Below are 19,816 nucleotides of genomic sequence, written 5' to 3' on the forward strand. Positions count from 1 at the left end.
TTATGGGCTTTCTTCTTCAAACAGCTTCCACAATCTTCTTATTATCAATATCTTTGAACCAATCATCAGTCATTTGTGTCATTGCAGTACATGTTGAGTGCCCTTCTCTATTATCATACTGAAAGTCTTGTTAATTTGTTTACAGTGAAATATTATTGTATTTGTCAAACACATTTTTCTAAGAGCTGGCAGCAAGCTGATAGGTCTGCTGTTAGAACCAGTAAAGGCTGCTTTACCACTCTTGTATAGTGGAATGACTTTGGCTTCCCTCCAGGCCTGAGGTGTCACGTCCATCGTTTAAATAATCGAACCAAGGCGTAGCGTGAGTAGAGTTCCACATATTGTTTAATGGTGAAATATCCAAAAACAACAAAGAATTAACGAATGTGCAGTATGTAGCGCACATAGGCAACTAAACAGAACAATATCCCACAAACGCAGGTGGGAAAAAGGACTACCTAAATATGATCCCCAATTAGAGGTAACGATTACCAGCTGCCTCTAATTGGGAACCATACACAACCACCAACATAGAAATATAAATTCTAGAAAAAAAACCTAGTCACACCCTGGCCTAAACCACCATAGAGAATCCCAAGGGCTCTCTATGGTCAGGGCGTGACTTGAGGACAGATATGACAGATAGGAGTGGCTATTGAGTCAGCTACCATCCTCTGTAGCTTTCCATCTAAGTTGTCAATGCCGGGAGGTTTGTCATCATTGATAAAAAATTATCATTTTCCCACCTCTCCCACACTAACTTTACAAAATTCAATCTTGCAATGCTTTTCTTCCATTATTTGTTTTGTATGCATGAGCGTGATGGCTCACTGTTCATTGTTGGCATTTCCTGCCTAAGTTTGCCAACTTTGCCAATGCAGTAATAATTACAATAATTGGTAGCATCAAATGGTTTTGTGATGAAAAAGCCATCTGATTCGATGAAAGATGGAGGTGAATTGGTCTTTCTGCCCATAATGTCATTTAAAGTACTCCAACGTTTTATTTCCATCATTGATATTGGCTTCATATTACAGTTTATTTTTGTTGAGTTTAGTATCATCATTTCTCCATTTGAGGTAAGTCAGACAGTCAGATGTGCAGCCAGACTTATTACCCACTCCTTTTGCCACATCTCTTTCAACCGTATTGTTTTTCAATTCCTCATCACTCCATGGAGCTTTAACAGTTTTTTTATTTGTATTATTATTTTACCCTAACCGTACCACCCGTCCCCTAATTGGGGTAAACTATTGGAGTAAACTAATGGACAACAACACTTAGGCTTCTACTTCCAGCTTTTACATACAGTGCATTCGGAAAGTATTCAAACCCTTTCCCCTTTTCCACATTTTGTTCCGTTACAACCTTATTCTAAAATCTATGACATCATATTTTCCCTCAAACTACACACAATACCCCATAATAACAAAGTCGAAAACAGGTTTTTAGAAGTTTTTGCAAATGTCACAACATAACTGATTGGCTCAAACGCATTAAGAAGGAAAAAAAATCCACAAATTCACTTTTAACAAGGCACACCAGTTAATTGAACTGCATTGATGGCGACTACCTGATGAAGCTGGTTGAGAGAATGCCAAGAGTGTGCAAAGCTGTCATCAAGGCAAAGGGTGGCTATTTTGAAGAATCTCAAATATAAAATAGAATTTTCATTTGTTTAACACATTTTTGGCTACTACATCATTCCATATGTGTTTTGTCATATTTATGATGTCTTCACTATTATTCTACAATGTAGAAAAACCCTGGAATGTGTAGGTGTGTCAACTTTTGACTGGTACTGCATTCAAAATTAAAAACAGAAATACCTATGTTTGATAAGTATTCAGACCCTTTGCTATGAGACCTGAAATTGAGCTTAGGTGCATCCTGTTTCCATTGATCATCCTTGAGATGCTTCTACAACTTGATTAGAGTCCACCTGTGGTAAATTCAATTGATTGGACATGATTTGGAAAGGCACACACGTCTAAATCAGGTCCCATAGTTGACAGTACATGTCAGAGCAAAAACCAAGCCATGAGGTCGAAGGAATTGTCCGTAGAGCTCCAAGACAGGATTGTGTCGAGTCACAGATTTGGCGAAGGGTACCAAAAAAGGTCCCCAAGAACACAGTGGCCTCCACCAAAGACTCTTCCTAGAGCTGGCCAACCGGTCAAACTGAGCAATCGGGGGAGAAGGGCCTTGGTCAGGGAGGTGACTAAGAACCTGATGGTCACTCTGATAGAGCTCTAGAGTTCCTCTGTGGAGATGGGAGAACCTTCGAGTAGGACAACCATCTCTGCAGCATTCCACCAATCAGGCCTTTATGGTAGAGTGGCCAGATAGAAGCCACTCCTGAGTAAAACGTAAATGACAGCACGCTTGGACTTTGCCAAAAGGCACTTAAAGGACTCTCAGAACATGAGAAACAAGATTCTCTGGTCTGATGAAACAAAGATTAAACTATTTGGCCTGAATGCCAAGTGTGACATCTGGAGGAAAGTTGGCACCATCCCTACGGTGAAGGATGGTGGTGGCAGCATCATGCTGTGGGGATGTTTTCAGCGGCAGGGACTGGGAGACCAGTCAGGATCGAGGGAAAGATGAACGGAGCAAAGTACAGAGAGATCTTTGATGAAAACCTGCTCCAGAGCTCTCAAGCCTTTAGACTGGTGCAAAGGTTCACTTTCCAACAGGACATTCGGGACTAGCTGCTGTTATCTCACCTGTTGTTTTAGCTAGCTCTCCCAATCAAGACCTGCAATCACTTTATGCCTTATTGTATGTCTCTCTCAAATATCAATATGCCTTGCATACTGTTGTTCAGGCTAGTTATCATTGTTTTGGTTTGCAATGGACCCCGTAGTTCCACTCTCCGTACCTCTGATACCTCCTTTGTCCCACCCCCCACACATGCGGTGGCCTCACCCATTGAGACCAGCATGTCCAGAGATACAACCTCTCTTATCATCACCCAGTGCCTGGGCTTGCCTCCGCTGTACCCGTGCCCCACCATACCCTGGTCTGCACATTATGCCCAGAATCTATTCTACCACGCCCATAAATCTGCTCCTTTTATTCCTTGTCCCCAACGCTCTAGGCGACCAGTTTTGATAGCCTTTAGCCGCACCCTCATCCTACTACTCCTCTGTTCCTCGGGTGATGTGGAGGTAAACCCAGGCCCTGCATGTCCCCAGTCACCCTCATTTGTTGACTTCTGTGATCGAAAAAGCCTTGGCCTCATGCATGTAAACATCAGAAGCCTCCTCCCTAAGTTTGCCTTACTCACCGCTTTAGCACACTCTGCCAACCCTGATGTCCTTGCCGTGGCCGAATCCTGGCTTAGGAAGGCCACGAAAAACTCTGAGATTTCCATACCCAACTATAACACTTTCCGTCAAGATAGAACTGCCAAAGGGGGAGGAGTTGCAATCTACTGCAGAGATAGCCTGCAAAGTTCTGTCATACTTTCCAGGTCTATGCCCAAACAGTTCGAACTTCTAATTTTAAAAATTAATCTCTCCAGAAATAAGTCTCTCACTGTTGCCGCCTGCTACCGACCCCCCTCAGCTCCCAGCTGTGCCCTGGACACCATCTGTGAATTGATCGCTCCCCATCTTGCTTCAGAGTTTGTCCTGTTAGGTGACCTAAACTGGGATATGCTTAACACCCCGGCAGTCCTACAATCTAAGCTTGATGCCCTCAATCTCACACAAATCATCAAGGAACCCACCAGGTACAACCCTAAATCCGTAAACATGGGCACCCTAATAGACATTATCCTGACCAACTTGCCCTCCAAATACACCTCTGCTGTCTTCAATCAAGATCTCAGCGATCACTGCCTCATTGCCTGTATCCGCCACGGGTCCGCGGTGAAACGACCACCCCTCATCACTGTCAAACGCTCCCTAAAACACTTCTGCGAGCAGGCCTTTCTAATCGACCTGGCCCGGGTACCCTGGAAGGATATTGACCTCATCCCGTCAGTTGAGGATGCCTGGTCATTGTTTAAAAGTTACTTCCTCACCATATTAGACAAGCATGCTCCGTTCAAAAAATGCAGAACCAAGAACAGATATAGCCCTTGGTTCACTCCAGACCTGACTGCCCTCAACCAGCACAAAAACATCCTGTGGCGAACTGCAATAGCATCGAAGAGCCCCCGCGATATGCAACTGTTCAGGGAAGTCAGGAACCAATACACGCAGTCAGTCAGGAAAGCAAAGGCCAGCTTTTTCAAGCAGAAATTTGCATCCTGTAGCTCTAACTCCAAAAAGTTCTGGGATACTGTAAAGTCCATGGAAAACAAGAGCACCTCCTCCCAGCTGCCCACTGCACTGAGGCTAGGTAACACGGTCACCACTGATAAGTCCGTGATAATCGAAAACTTCAACAAACATTTCTCAATGGCTGGCCATGCTTTCCTCCTGGCGACTCCAACCTTGGCCAACAGCCCCGCCCCCCCCGCTGCTACTCGCCCAAGCCTCCCCAGCTTCTCCTTTACCCATATCCAGATAGCAGATGTTCTGAAAGAGCTGGAAAACCTGGACCCATACAAATCAGCTGGGCTTGACAATCTGGAGCCCCTATTTCTGAAACTGTCCGCCGCCATTGTCGCACCTCCTATTACCAGCCTGTTCAACCTCTCCTTCGTATCATCTGAGATCCCCAAGGATTGGAAAGCTGCCGCGGTCATCCCCCTCTTCAAAGGGGGAGACACCCTGGACCCAAACTGTTACAGACCTATATCCATCCTGCCCTGCCTAGCTAAGGTCTTCGAAAGCCAAGTCAACAAACAGATCACTGACCATCTCGAATCCCACCGTACCTTCTCCGCTGTGCAATCCGGTTTCCGAGCCGGTCACGGGTGCACCTCAGCCACGCTCAAGGTACTAAACGATATCATAACCGCCATCGATAAAAGACATTACTGTGCAGCCGTCTTCATCGACCTGGCCAAGGCTTTCGACTCTGTCAATCACCATATTCTTATCGGCAGACTCAATAGCCTCGGTTTTTCTAATGACTGCCTTGCCTGGTTCACCAACTACTTTGCAGACAGAGTTCAGTGTGTCAAATCGGAGGGCATGTTGTCCGGTCCTCTGGCAGTCTCTATGGGGGTACCACATGGTTCAATTCTCGGGCGGACTCTTTTCTCTGTATACATCAATGATGTTGCTCTTGCTGCGGGCAATTCCCTGATCCACCTCTACGCAGACGACACCATTCTGTATACTTCCGGCCCTTCCCTGGACACTGTGCTATCTAACCTCCAAACGAGCTTCAATGCCATACAACACTCCTTCCGTGGCCTCCAACTGCTCTTAAACGCTAGTAAAACCAAATGCATGCTTTTCAACCGTTCGCTGCCTGCACCCGCACGCCCGACTAGCATCACCACCCTGGACGGTTCCGACCTAGAATATGTGGACATCTATAAGTACCTAGGTGTCTGGCTAGACTGCAAACTCTCCTTCCAGACTCATATCAAACATCTCCAATCCAAAATCAAATCTAGAGTCGGCTTTCTATTCCGCAACAAAGCCTCCTTCACTCACGCCGCCAAACTTACCCTAGTAAAACTGACTATCCTACCGATCCTCCACTTCGGCGATGTCATCTACAAAATAGCTTCCAATACTCTACTCAGCAAACTGGATGCAGTTTATCATAGTGCCATCCGTTTTGTTACTAAAGCACCTTATACGACCCACCACTGCGACCTGTATGCCCTAGTCGGCTGGCCCTCGCTACATGTTCGTCGTCAGACCCACTGGCTCCAGGTCATCTACAAGGCTATGCTAGGTAAAGTGCCGCCTTATCTCAGTTCACTGGTCACGATGGCTACACCCACTCGTAGCACGCGCTCCAGCAGGTGTATCTCACTGATCATCCCTAAAGCCAAAACCTCATTTGGACGCCTTTCCTTCCAGTTCTCTGCTGCCTGCGACTGGAACGAATTGCAAAAATCTCTGAAGTTGGAGACTTTTATCTCCCTCAACAACTTTAAAAATCTGCTATCCAAGCAGCTAACCGATCGCTGCAGCTGTACATAGTCCATCTGTAAACTACCCACCAAATTTACCTACCCCACCCCCATACTGCTTTTATTTATTTACTTTTCTGCTCTTTTGCACACCAGTATCTCTTCTTGCACATGATCATCTGATGATTTATCACTCCAGTGTTAATCTGCTAAATTGTAATTATTCGATTTATTGCCTACCTCATGCCTTTTGCACACATTGTATATAGATTCTCTTTTTTCTACCATGTTATTGACTTGTTTATTGTTTACTCCATGTGTAACTCTGTGTTGTTCTCTGTTCACACTGCTATGCTTTATCTTGGCCAGGTCGCAGTTGCAAATGAGAACTTGTTCTCAACTAGCCTACCTGGTTAAATAAAGGTGAAATAAAAAATAAATAAAAAAAGTCTCTAAATGTCCTTGAGTGGCCCAGACAGAATCTGGACAAGAACACGATCGAACATCTCGAGAAAAACCTGAAGATAGCTGTGCAGCGACGCTCCCCCTCCAACCTGACAGAGCTTGAGAGGATCTGCAGAGAAGAATTGGATAAACTCCCCAAATACAGATGTGCAAAGTGTGTAGCTTCATATCCAAGAAGACTTGAGGCTTTAATTTCTGTCACAGGTGCTTCAACAAAATACTGAGTAAAGGGTCTGAATACTTATGTAAATGTGATATTTCAGTTCTTAATTTTTTTATAAATTTGCAAAAATGTATAAAAACCTGTTTTTGCTTTATTTTTAGGTATTTTGTGTAATGTAGATTGATGAGGGGGAAATGTAATCAATTTTAGAAGACGGCTGTAATGTAACAAAACGTAGAAAAAGTCAAGGCATCTGAATACTTTCCGAATGCGCTGTACTATATACAATTTACGGACACAACATATTGTACAATAGTTATCTTATGTTTGTTTTAGTTCCATCCTTCAGCGACCCTCAACCCCTCCCATCTATCTCTGAACACCAGCCAGTTTTGATTTCTATTTGCCATATATTTGTAACTGTGCTGTGATGTTTCATAAAAGTTCTGAACCTTTCTATTCTCATAGTTTCTACACATTAAAGATATTTTTGTTGTTGCTAGGGTATTATATCATTGATCGATTGACTACGACTTTTTAAATCACCCAGCAGTGCAATTTGCATAGCTCCAGGTGTAACGGACGTGAAATGGCTAGCTAGTTAGCGGTGGTGCGCGCTAATAGCCTTAGGTCTCAGAGCAAGTGACGTCACTTGCTCTGAGACCTTGAAGTAGTGGTTCCCCTTGCTCTTCTCAAGGGCTGTCAAGTTTTGACCTCTTTCTTGTGCAATTCCCCACTTGAAAAGGACACTCCCTCCACGTGAAGATTTTAACTGGATTTCACTCAATAAACAGCCATAGAATCAGTTGTTTGTCTTTTATTTACCATTCTTTGGTTGGCAGTAAACAGGTGAAAAACCTCAAAAAAGAGATGACAAATACAAGTGATTATTTGAGTTGACAGCCTAATTAAATACACAAAATTATCCACATTCACCTCAGAAACACATTTCTGCCATTATCAAATACAAGGTTTCCACTGTTAAGCAAATGTTTCCCAAAATAGAAACCCACCATTTTTAATCAAATGAGCAGAATCAGTACACTTTTATCCAAATTTGCATTTTAGCCAAACACATTCAAAATACCTCTAGTAGCAAAAAATTACATTTATTTTCTAATCAGTAGCTTTAAGCAGACAAATCTTACATTTTTTAGCCAAAGATTTTTTAGACTATACATTTGTTACTGAATTAAGAACTTGGTTTACTAAGATTTCTACAAAGTTTAAATGACTTTTAACCATTTCAAACAAGTTCTTTGTCAACAATGAATTTGGCTCTTCTTACTTTTCCTTTACCCCACAAACAACATTTGAAGTTATAAATACCACTGCAAAAGTCCTATCCAGTTAAAATCTTCACGTGGAGGGATTGTCCTTTTCAAGTGGGGAATTGCACAAGAAAGTGGTCAACTTGACAGTGAAAAACCGCGGGTCAAGACTGGAAAAGGACCAGAAAAGTGACCACACGTGTCCCGAGAGACAAATAAAGACTGTTCCCGCCTGCTGCTGTGATTGAAATGGCTGATTCATTACTGGTGGAGCAGCTAAAGACCACAAGGACATCAGCGAAGCGTCAGTTTTCCCGTCTGGCCAATAATGTGCTACGAATGCATACAATGATGTCAGAAGAGGAGCTCAGAGACAATTTTAGGAAGCTCACTGCAGAAGCTGGCAAAGTCCTGGAGGCCAACGATGATGTAGAGGGGCAATGTATTGAAGAAAACTCTGATGCAGAGGAGTTGAGCGAGCAGCAGAAGTCTGACTTGGTCAAAACAGCCAATGAGTGTGAGAAAAAACTGCAAGAGCTAAAGGACCTCATACAAACGACATTGTGGGCCAATTTCGGGGAATATGAACTGACACAAGCAATTACAACAGCAGAGTCGCAAGCAGAAAACGTGGGAGCTGTGGACCCAAGTAAAACCCCAGATGCATATCTCTTCATGATCGGACAACTAGAGAAACTTGTGAAGGCTGCGAAAGAGGTGCATAAACATTGGAAGTGCTGGGCCCCCCCAGCAGAGCAACAACATTTCCAGAGTCGTATCAAAGACCTTGAAACTATCCTGCCAAATCTCACAATAAGACAAGCAGACTTTACAGGGGCACACGTTAGAGGAGAAACCAGCAGATTGAGTACTACTTCAAACAGTTCTGTGGCCACACCAGCAATTAAATTAAAGCCTGCTTCCCTCCCAAAGTTTTCTGGCATCCGCCGAGAGTTTCACCGGTGGAAAAAAGACTGGGAAGCGCTCCAGATGCAGGGAGAACCTACTGGATCCAGAGAGGTTAAAAAGTTCCAACTTCTCGACAGTGTGGATGAGAAGACCATACGAGACCTTCACCTGACAACTTACACAACTGCTGAGGAGGTTTTCCGGGTCTTGGAGAACCGCTTTGGAAATAAGACAACTATAGCCCTTGAGATAGTAGAAGAGCTCCAAAGACTCCCAGCAGTTAAAGGTAACCAGCCCAGGAGGATTGTTGAGCTCATCCAATCAGTAGCAAAAGCCCTGGTCGATCTGAACGAGCTTGGCAAAACCGGTGCTATAAAGAACCCTCTTGTAACAAAGACAATAGAGAGTAAACTTCCTGATGGCCTGAAGAAGGAATGGCTTCTTCATGTAGCTGGCAAAGGTGATGAAGCTGAAGAAGACAAGCGATTTGACTACCTCCACAGGTTTCTTCAAGGTCAAGAAGCCATCTATGAGAAGCTGGACCAACTGAGAGAGGAGGAACCAAAACCGAAATCTGAACCTCGGCAAGCTCGAACCAGAACCTCCACCCAACTAAGCAACCAGGCTCAAGGATGTGTGGTCTGCGGAGACGGCAAGCATAAGAAAAGGCTATATTTCTGCCAAAAGTTTCGCACGCTTAAGCTGTCAGAGAAAAGAGATGCTGTCAGGAAGCTGGGAGCCTGCAAAAGATGCCTGGAGATTCACAAGGAAGGTGACTATTGTAAATCAGAGTTTCTGTGCAGGAGGCCAGACTGCATAGAACAGCGTGCTGCAGAACACCACTATTACCTCTGCCCGAGAGCTGGTACATCCAAAGGGAATGTCGTCCAGAGGTCCAATAACGGCAAAGTGGGAGGTGACACAAGAGAGCGTTATACCCAAGCCCAAGAAGAGTTCATTAAAAGTCTCTCACCTGAACTTGCAGAGAAGTGTTGCAATGCCTTTTGCAACACTATAGCCAGAACCTCTCTTGTGTCCAACCAACCCAGTCTTCTAGCAGAGAATGGAATAGTGGAGTGGCCCGTCATCATGATGCTCTTAGAGGTCACGGCCAATGCAGGACAAAAAGTTGGGACTTTGATCGACCTGGCATCGGATACAAACTATATAACTCATGATGCAGCTGATCGTTTGAACCTTAGAAGTGAAGCCATAACCCTTGTTGTCCATGGTGTGGGAGGAATGAAAGTTCAAGTCACCACAAAACGGTACCTCCTAAAGATCCGGGTCCGCACAGAGCAAGGCAATGTCAGATTCCACCAACTCCTCTGCTATGGTTTGGACAGCATTGCAGAGATTCACAAACATGTGACAGCCAAAAGACTCCAAAAATTCTTTCCAGATGTCCCCCAAAATGAACTTGTTAGACCAAGACAGATACAGCTTTTGATAAGCCATAAGGAAGGGCGACTGGTCCCACAGAAAATACGCACCGTTGGGGACCTTGTACTATGGGATGGGCCATTGGGAAAGACAATTGCAGGGACACACCCTGGTCTGTTTGAAGAGGCTACAGTTACAGCACACCAGTCCAGAGCACACTTCGCCAGATCCATGAGAACAGCAGCATTGATGTATGAAGAACATATCTGCGCCAAACCTATCATCAAGTCTTCTTGTTCTGCTATTTCCACTCGGGATTTTATTGAGTGGTGGAGATGGGATAGCATTGGCGCCCCCTGCACCCCAAAATGTGGAGGATGTCGCTGCGGCAGTTGTCAACTTGGTGGCAAAGAAATGACTCTGGCTGAAGAAAGGGAGCTGGAAGTTGTTAAGGGTGGCCTGACTTATGTTGGTGCTGATGACCACAGTGATAGTCCACACTGGCATGCAAGGTATCCATGGCTCATTGACCCATCTACATTGCCAAACAACATAAAAGCAGTAGAGGCAACCTTTCTCAGAACAGAGAGACAGCTCGCCAAAGAACCGCAGTGGAAAAAAGCCTATGGTGCTCAAGTCCACGAAATGGTTGACCGCCGGGCTGCAAGAAAGCTGACCAAAGAGGATCTAACCAACTGGAATGGACCTGTCTGGTATATTAGTCATCTTATTGCACCCAACCCCCACTCTGTTACAACTCCGGTAAGACTTGTCTGGAACAGCAGTCAGAAGTACAAAGGCCAAAGTCTCAATGACCTTCTGATGAAAGGCCCTGACGTTCTCAATCCGATTCGAGCTGTCCTCCTCAAATTCCGCCAAGGCTCCTACGCCGCTCTAGGAGACGTCAGAAAAATGTACAATTCTGTGTGGCTCGAGGAGAGGGAAGTCCATCTACACCGGTTCTTGTGGCGGGATTCAGAGGGCGATGAGGTGGAACAATACGCCATAACCAGAGTGAATATTGGGGACAAGCCAGCAGGGTGCATAGCACAACTGGCCATGAGGGAGACGGCTAACCTGCCTCAATTCAGCCACCTCACAGATGAATGCCAAGTATTACATGAGCACAGCTACGTCGATGACATCTTGACATCCCACAACTGCCGTGAAAAACTCGAAGTCATCACAAAGAATGTGGAGCTGATTCTAAAAGCAGGAGGGTTTGCACTGAAGCCTTGGGTCTTCTCAGGCCAAAATAAAGGAGAAAGCGAAAAGGCATCACCAAATATTGTTGTCCTGCCAAATCAGCTTAAGGAGGAAGACAACAAGGCGCTCGGTCTCGGCTACATTGTGGATGAAGACATGTTGCATGTCATGGTGAGGGTCAACTTCTCCAGGCGGAAGAAAAAGATGAGACTTGGGCAAGACTTACTGCTAGAAGAAGTACGAGCACAGACACCAGACCCGCTGACAAGACGTGAACTGCTGAGTCAAGTTGCTGGTTTGTACGACCCAGTTGGCCTGACAACGCCATCAAAGCAAAGAGGGGCTATCTTGGTCCGAAGGGCATTCCAAGAGGCAAAATCAAAGTGCAGCATGGTCAAGGACACATGGGACCTTCCCCTGTCGGATGAGCTCCGCAAAGATGCAATTGGAATTTTTGAGGAGTACGTCCAGCTAAGCAAAGTAATGTTCCCAAGAGCTCTTACTCCACCAAAGGCAACAACTGAACCAGTCGCTGTCACTTTTTCAGATGGCAGTGAAAGCTCCTATGGTGCTGTCCTCTACCTGCGGTGGAACTGCAACAAACAATTAACAATTCGACTAGTGGAGTCAAAAGCAAAGCTGACATCACTAGACCAGAAGGGGGATGCAGTCAAAGCAGAACTTTGCGGTGCAGTCTTTGCAAGCCGCCTGAAAAAGTACTTTGAACAGCATACCCAGATCCAGATAAAAAGGTGGTACCATTTGTTAGACAGTCAGACTGTTCTTGGAGCTATCCAGCGAGAAAGCTATGGATTTCAGACTTTCTTCGCTAATAGAATTGGAGAGATCCAAGAGAGCACACGGCTACAGGACTGGTGGTGGATCCCTGGACCACTCAACATAGCTGACATTATCACTCGAGGAGCTGGGCCAAAGGAACTTGATGCCCATTCAGAGTGGCAGCAAGGGCCAGAGTTTCTATATCTTCCAGAGAGCGAGTGGCCAATTATGTCGTCAAAAGATGTGTCTGTGACAGCTCGAGAGAGCATTAACAATATGCAAAAGAAGTCATTTGTGGCAGCACTCACCAGAGCCCAAGCGAAAAGAAGTCTTCCAAGTCTTGTGGGACGATTTCCTGCAGGTGCAGCTGTCCTAAACTTGGTGGATGAGAGGCGCTTTAGTAGCCTAAAGTGTCTAATCAAGACTGTTGCTTTTATTTGGAGAGCCGCCAAAAAGTTTAGATCTGCAACAAAATCCATTGAGACCCCAAAGTGGGAGGCGATTCCCACAAAAGGAGTTATCACCGCCACAGAACGTCAAGAGGCAATAAGAGACATCTATCTTGCTGCTCAAGAGGGGGTGACGTTCCCAACTACCACTACGGACCGCTTGGTTGTGTACAGAGAGCCAAAATCTGGGTTACTAGTCTGCAGTGGGAGAATCCATGGCTTCAGGGAGGATGGCGCTGCAGTTCCCCTTCTGCCTTTCAATGCATGGGTCTCTACTTTATTGGCACGGGAGGCGCACGATGAGGGTCATGACGGTATGGCTGCAACCCTGCTGAAAATGAGGAGGAAAGCCTGGGTCATCCAAGGAAGAAAAATTTCCCAAAAAGTAGTGGATAACTGCCATTTCTGCAAAAAGTCAAGAGCAAGAAGGTGCGAACAGGTAATGGCTGACTTACCTGCTGAAAGAGCCACACCTGCAGCTCCGTTCGAGTTCACTACAGTCGACCTCTTCGGACCGTACCTTGTCAAAGATGACATCAAGAAACGGGTCTCAATGAAAGTGTGGGGTGTCGTCTTCAGCTGTATGGCCAGCAGGGCAATTCATGCAGACCTGGTCAACACAATGTCGACAGAGAGCTTCTTGATGGTTTACTAACACTTTACTGCAATTAGAGGGCACCCAAGAAAGATCTGGTCCGACCCGGGGACAAACTTCATCGGCGCCAAACCTGTCCTAAGAGAGCTGTACCAGTTCCTGGATGCTCAGAATAGAACTTCAATAGAAGAGATGTCGGCTCAAAAAGGTACCAAATGGGAGTGGACAATTCACCCAGCTGACTCACCTCACCGCAATGGGGCTGCTGAAGCCGCTGTTCGCATTCTCAAGAAGGCACTGCAGAGCCTGGGCAACAACACTGGCCTTAGCTACAGCGAGCTTCAGACAACACTACAACTTGCTGCAAACCTTGGCAACGAATGCCCAATAGATGCCAGGGTGCAGAGCCATGAAGAAAGCGTGCAGTATGTGTCACCCAACACACTTCTCCTGGGTCGGGCCTCTCCAAGCGGTGAGATCAGAACATTTGACTTTGCGAACTACCCTTACAAGAGACTCAGAGAGATGCAGAACCAGGTCAACAAATTCTGGAGGTCTTGGAGCCAGCTTGCCGGCCCAAACTTATTTCTGAGAAGTAAATGGCACACTTCATATCGCAACGTTGATGTCGGAGATAATGTCTGGTTGTGTGACCAAAATGCAGTGAGGGGCCAATTCAAGCTAGGACGGGTGATGAGCGTTAATCCAGATGCTAAGGGCATTGTTCGAGACGTGAACGTCAAAGTGGTCCAAAGCTCCTGCCTTCCTGTCACAAAACCCGCACTAAACCGGCCATCGGCCAAAGTCCTGAAAGAAGCTACGCAAACCACAGTTCTGCACAGAGATGTTCGACGCCTGGTTGTCTTGCTACCAGTTGAGGATCAAACTCGGAGCTGACCGGCAGTATGTAGGTGCTGATGTACGATCTTTCCATCGGTTCCCGTGGGAAGATTGAGTGGGAGGTGTGCTGTCAAACTGCCTGGGAGCTCCTCAGTGGTGAAACTCCTCCTCCTTCAATCAGTGGTGAACCAGGTGGAACAAATCTTCCAGGCAATCTGGGCGTGCCAGCACCTGGCTCTGCTGTTGTCTTTAGAACGCAGTGAAAGGAGCATTTATAAAACCACAAGACCAAGGAAACTTCATCTATGTGATCAAGGTGACTGTGCAAGTCCAAGCCCTCCACAAAACTGTGAAAGACAGCCGGTTTTTCACTGTCAAGTTTTGACCTCTTTCTTGTGCAATTCCCCACTTGAAAAGGACACTCCCTCCACGTGAAGATTTTAACTGGATTTCACTCAATAAACAGCCATAGAATCAGTTGTTTGTCTTTTATTTACCATTCTTTGGTTGGCAGTAAACAGGTGAAAAACCTCAAAAAAGAGATGACAAATACAAGTGATTATTTGAGTTGACAGCCTAATTAAATACACAAAATTATCCACATTCACCTCAGAAACACATTTCTGCCATTATCAAATACAAGGTTTCCACTGTTAAGCAAATGTTTCCCAAAATAGAAACCCACCATTTTTAATCAAATGAGCAGAATCAGTACACTTTTATCCAAATTTGCATTTTAGCCAAACACATTCAAAATACCTCTAGTAGCAAAAAATTACATTTATTTTCTAATCAGTAGCTTTAAGCAGACAAATCTTACATTTTTTAGCCAAAGATTTTTTAGACTATACATTTGTTACTGAATTAAGAACTGGGTGCTCGTACCCCTCTCCAATTCTATTAGCCGACATTATCACTCGAGGAGCTGGGCCAAAGGAACTTGATGCCCATTCAGAGTGGCAGCAAGGGCCAGAGTTTCTATATCTTCCAGAGAGCGAGTGGCCAATTATGTCGTCAAAAGATGTGTCTGTGACAGCTCGAGAGAGCATTAACAATATGCAAAAGAAGTCATTTGTGGCAGCACTCACCAGAGCCCAAGCGAAAAGAAGTCTTCCAAGTCTTGTGGGACGATTTCCTGCAGGTGCAGCTGTCCTAAACTTGGTGGATGAGAGGCGCTTTAGTAGCCTAAAGTGTCTAATCAAGACGGTTGCTTTGATCTGGAGAGCCGCCAAAAAGTTTAGATATGCAACAAAATCCATTGAGATCCCAAAGTGGGAGGCGATTCCCACAAAAGGATTTATCACCGCCACAGAACGTCAAGAGGCAATAAGAGACATCTATCTTGCTGCTCACGAGGGGGTGACGTTCCCAACTACCACTACGGACCGCTTGGTTGTGTACAGAGAGCCAGAATCTGGGTTACTAGTCTGCGGTGGGAGAATCCATGGCTTCAGGGAGGATGGCGCTGCAGTTCCCCTTCTGCCTTTCAATGCATGGGTCTCTACTTTATTGGCACGGGAGGCGCACGATGAGGGTCATGAAGGTGTGGCTGCAACCCTGCTGAAAATGAGGAGGAAAGCCTGGGTCATCCAAGGAAGAAAAATTTCCCAAAAAGTAGTGGATAACTGCCTTTTCTGCAAAAAGTCAAGAGCAAGAAGGTGCGAACAGGTAATGGCTGACTTACCTGCTGAAAGAGCCACACCTGCAGCTCCGTTCGAGTTCACTACAGTCGACCTCTTCGGACCGTACCTTGTCAAAGATGACATCAAGAAACGGGTCTCAATGAAAGTGTGGGGTGTCGTCTTCAGCTGTATGGCCAGCAGGGCAATTCATGCAGACCTGGTCAACACAATGTCGACAGAGAGCTTCTTGATGGCTTACCAACGCTTTACTGCAATTAGAGGGCACCCAAGAAAGATCTGGTCCGACCCGGGGACAAACTTCATTGGCGCCAAACCTATCCTAAGAGAGCTTTACCAGTTCCTGGATGCTCAGAATAGGACTTCAATAGAAGAGATGTCGGCTCAAAAAGGTACCAAATGGGAGTGGACAATTCACCCTGCTGACTCACCTCACCGAAATGGGGCTGCTGAAGCCGCTGTTCGCATTCTCAAGAAGGCACTGCAGAGCCTGGGCAACAACACTGGCCTTAGCTACAGTGAGCTTCAGACAACACTACAACTTGCTGCAAACCTTGCCAACGAATGCCCAATAGATGCCAGGGTGCAGAGTCAAGAAGAAAGCGTGCAGTATGTGTCACCCAACACACTTCTCCTGGGCCGGGCCTCTCCAAGCGGTGAGATCAGAACATTTGACTTTGCGAACTACCCTTACAAGAGACTCCGAGAGATGCAGAACCAGGTCAACAAATTCTGGAGGTCTTGGAGCCAGCTTGCCGGCCCAAACTTATTTCTGAGAAGTAAATGGCACACTTCATATCGCAACGTTGCTGTCGGAGATATTGTCTGGTTGTGTGACCAAAATGCAATGAGGGGCCAATTCAAACTAGGACGGGTGATGAGCGTTAATCCAGATGCTAAGGGCATTGTTCGAGACGTGAACGTCAAAGTGGTCCAAAGCTCCTGCCTTCCTGTCACAAAACCCGCACTAAACCGACCATCGGCCAAAGTCCTGAAAGAAGCTACGCAAACAACAGTCCTGCACAGAGATGTTCGACGCTTGGTTGTCTTGCTACCAGTTGAGGATCAAACTCGGAGCTGACCGGCAGTATGTAGGTGCTGATTTACAATCTTTCCATCGGTTCCCGTGGGAAGATTGAGTGGGAGGTGTGCTGTCAAACTGCCTGGGAGCTCCTCAGTGGTGAAACTCCTCCTCCTTCAATCAGTGGTGAACCAGGTGGAACAAATCTTCCAGGCAATCTGGGCGTGCAGCACCTGGCTCTGCTGTTGTCTTTAGAACGCAGTGAAAGGAGCATTTATAGCACCACAAGACCAAGGAAACTTCATCTATGTGATCAAGGTGACTGTGCAAGTCCAAGCCCTCCACAAAACTGTGAAAGACAGCCGGTAAGCGCCATATTGGCCATGTTTTGTTAGACTGACTTAAGCAGTGCACTGCTAATGATACTCTGGAAAACACAGACTTAACTCTTAACTTTGATAGGACTTTTGCAGTGGTATTTATAACTTCAAATGTTGTTTGTGGGGTATAAAGTAAGAAGAGCCAAATTCATTGTTGATAGAACTTGTTTGAAATGGTTAAAAGTAATTTAAACTTTGTAGAAATCTTAGTAAACCAAGTTCTTAATTCAGTAACAAATGTATAGTCTGGAAAATCTTTGGCTAAAAGATGTAGGATTTGTCTGCTTAACTGCTGATTAGAAAATAAGTGTGGTTTTTTGCTACTAGAGGTATTTTGAAGGTGTTTGGCTAAAATGCAAATTTGGATAAAAGTGTACTGATTCTGCTCATTTGATTAAAAATGGTGGGTTTCTATTTTGGGAAACATTTGCTTAACAGTGGAAACCTTGTATTTGATAATGGCAGAAATGTGTTTCTGAGGTGAATGTGGATAATTTTGTGTATTTAATTAGGCTGTCAACTCAAATAATCACTTGTATTTGTCATCTCTTTTTTGAGGTTTTTCACCTGTTTACTGCCAACCAAAGATGGTAAATAAAAGACAAACAACTGATTCTATGGCTGTTTATTGAGTGAAATCCAGTTAAAATCTTCACGTGGAGGGATTGTCCTTTTCAAGTGGGGAATTGCACAAGAAAGAGGTCAAAACTTGACAGTGAAAAACCGTCTGTCTTTCACAGTTTTGTGGAGGACTAGGACGGGTGATGAGCGTTAATCTAGATGCTAAGGGCATTGTTCGAGACGTGAACGTCAAAGTGGTCCAAAGCTCCTGCCTTCCTGTCACAAAACCCGCACTAAACCGACCATCGGCCAAAGTCCTGAAAGAAGCTACGCAAACAACAGTCCTGCACAGAGATGTTCGACGCTTGGTTGTCTTGCTACCAGTTGAGGATCAAACTCGGAGCTGACCGGCAGTATGTAGGTGCTGATTTACAATCTTTCCATCGGTTCCCGTGGGAAGATTGAGTGGGAGGTGTGCTGTCAAACTGCCTGGGAGCTCCTCAGTGGTGAAACTCCTCCTCCTTCAATCAGTGGTGAACCAGGTGGAACAAATCTTCCAGGCAATCTGGGCGTGCAGCACCTGGCTCTGCTGTTGTCTTTAGAACGCAGTGAAAGGAGCATTTATAGCACCACAAGACCAAGGAAACTTCATCTATGTGATCAAGGTGACTGTGCAAGTCCAAGCCCTCCACAAAACTGTGAAAGACAGCCGGTAAGCGCCATATTGGCCATGTTTTGTTAGACTGACTTAAGCAGTGCACTGCTAATGATACTCTGGAAAACAGACTTAACTCTTAATAATGGCAGAAATGTGTTTCTGAGGTGAATGTGGATAATTTTGTGTATTTAATTAGGCTGTCAACTCAAAAAAGAGATGACAAATACAAGTGATTATTTGAGTTGACAGCCTAATTAAATACACAAAATTATCCACATTCACCTCAGAAACACATTTCTGCCATTATCAAATACAAGGTTTCCACTGTTAAGCAAATGTTTCCCAAAATAGAAACCCACCATTTTTAATCAAATGAGCAGAATCAGTACACTTTTATCCAAATTTGCATTTTAGCCAAACACCTTCAAAATACCTCTAGTAGCAAAAAACCACACTTATTTTCTAATCAGCAGTTAAGCAGACAAATCCTACATCTTTTAGCCAAAGATTTTCCAGACTATACATTTGTTACTGAATTAAGAACTTGGTTTACTAAGATTTCTACAAAGTTTAAATTACTTTTAACCATTTCAAACAAGTTCTATCAACAATGAATTTGGCTCTTCTTACTTTATACCCCACAAACAACATTTGAAGTTATAAATACCACTGCAAAAGTCCTATCAAAGTTAAGAGTTAAGTCTGTGTTTTCCAGAGTATCATTAGCAGTGCACTGCTTAAGTCAGTCTAACAAAACATGGCCAATATGGCGCTTACCGGCTGTCTTTCACAGTTTTGTGGAGGGCTTGGACTTGCACAGTCACCTTGATCACATAGATGAAGTTTCCTTGGTCTTGTGGTGCTATAAATGCTCCTTTCACTGCGTTCTAAAGACAACAGCAGAGCCAGGTGCTGCACGCCCAGATTGCCTGGAAGATTTGTTCCACCTGGTTCACCACTGATTGAAGGAGGAGGAGTTTCACCACTGAGGAGCTCCCAGGCAGTTTGACAGCACACCTCCCACTCAATCTTCCCACGGGAACCGATGGAAAGATTGTAAATCAGCACCTACATACTGCCGGTCAGCTCCGAGTTTGATCCTCAACTGGTAGCAAGACAACCAAGCGTCGAACATCTCTGTGCAGGACTGTTGTTTGCGTAGCTTCTTTCAGGACTTTGGCCGATGGTCGGTTTAGTGCGGGTTTTGTGACAGGAAGGCAGGAGCTTTGGACCACTTTGACGTTCACGTCTCGAACAATGCCCTTAGCATCTGGATTAACGCTCATCACCCGTCCTAGTTTGAATTGGCCCCTCATTGCATTTTGGTCACACAACCAGACAATATCTCCGACAGCAACGTTGCGATATGAAGTGTGCCATTTACTTCTCAGAAATAAGTTTGGGCCGGCAAGCTGGCTCCAAGACCTCCAGAATTTGTTGACCTGGTTCTGCATCTCTCGGAGTCTCTTGTAAGGGTAGTTCGCAAAGTCAAATGTTCTGATC

This window comes from Salvelinus alpinus, chromosome 11 (genome assembly GCF_045679555.1).
Source record: "Salvelinus alpinus chromosome 11, SLU_Salpinus.1, whole genome shotgun sequence".
In the NCBI taxonomy this organism is placed as follows: domain Eukaryota; kingdom Metazoa; phylum Chordata; class Actinopteri; order Salmoniformes; family Salmonidae; genus Salvelinus; species Salvelinus alpinus.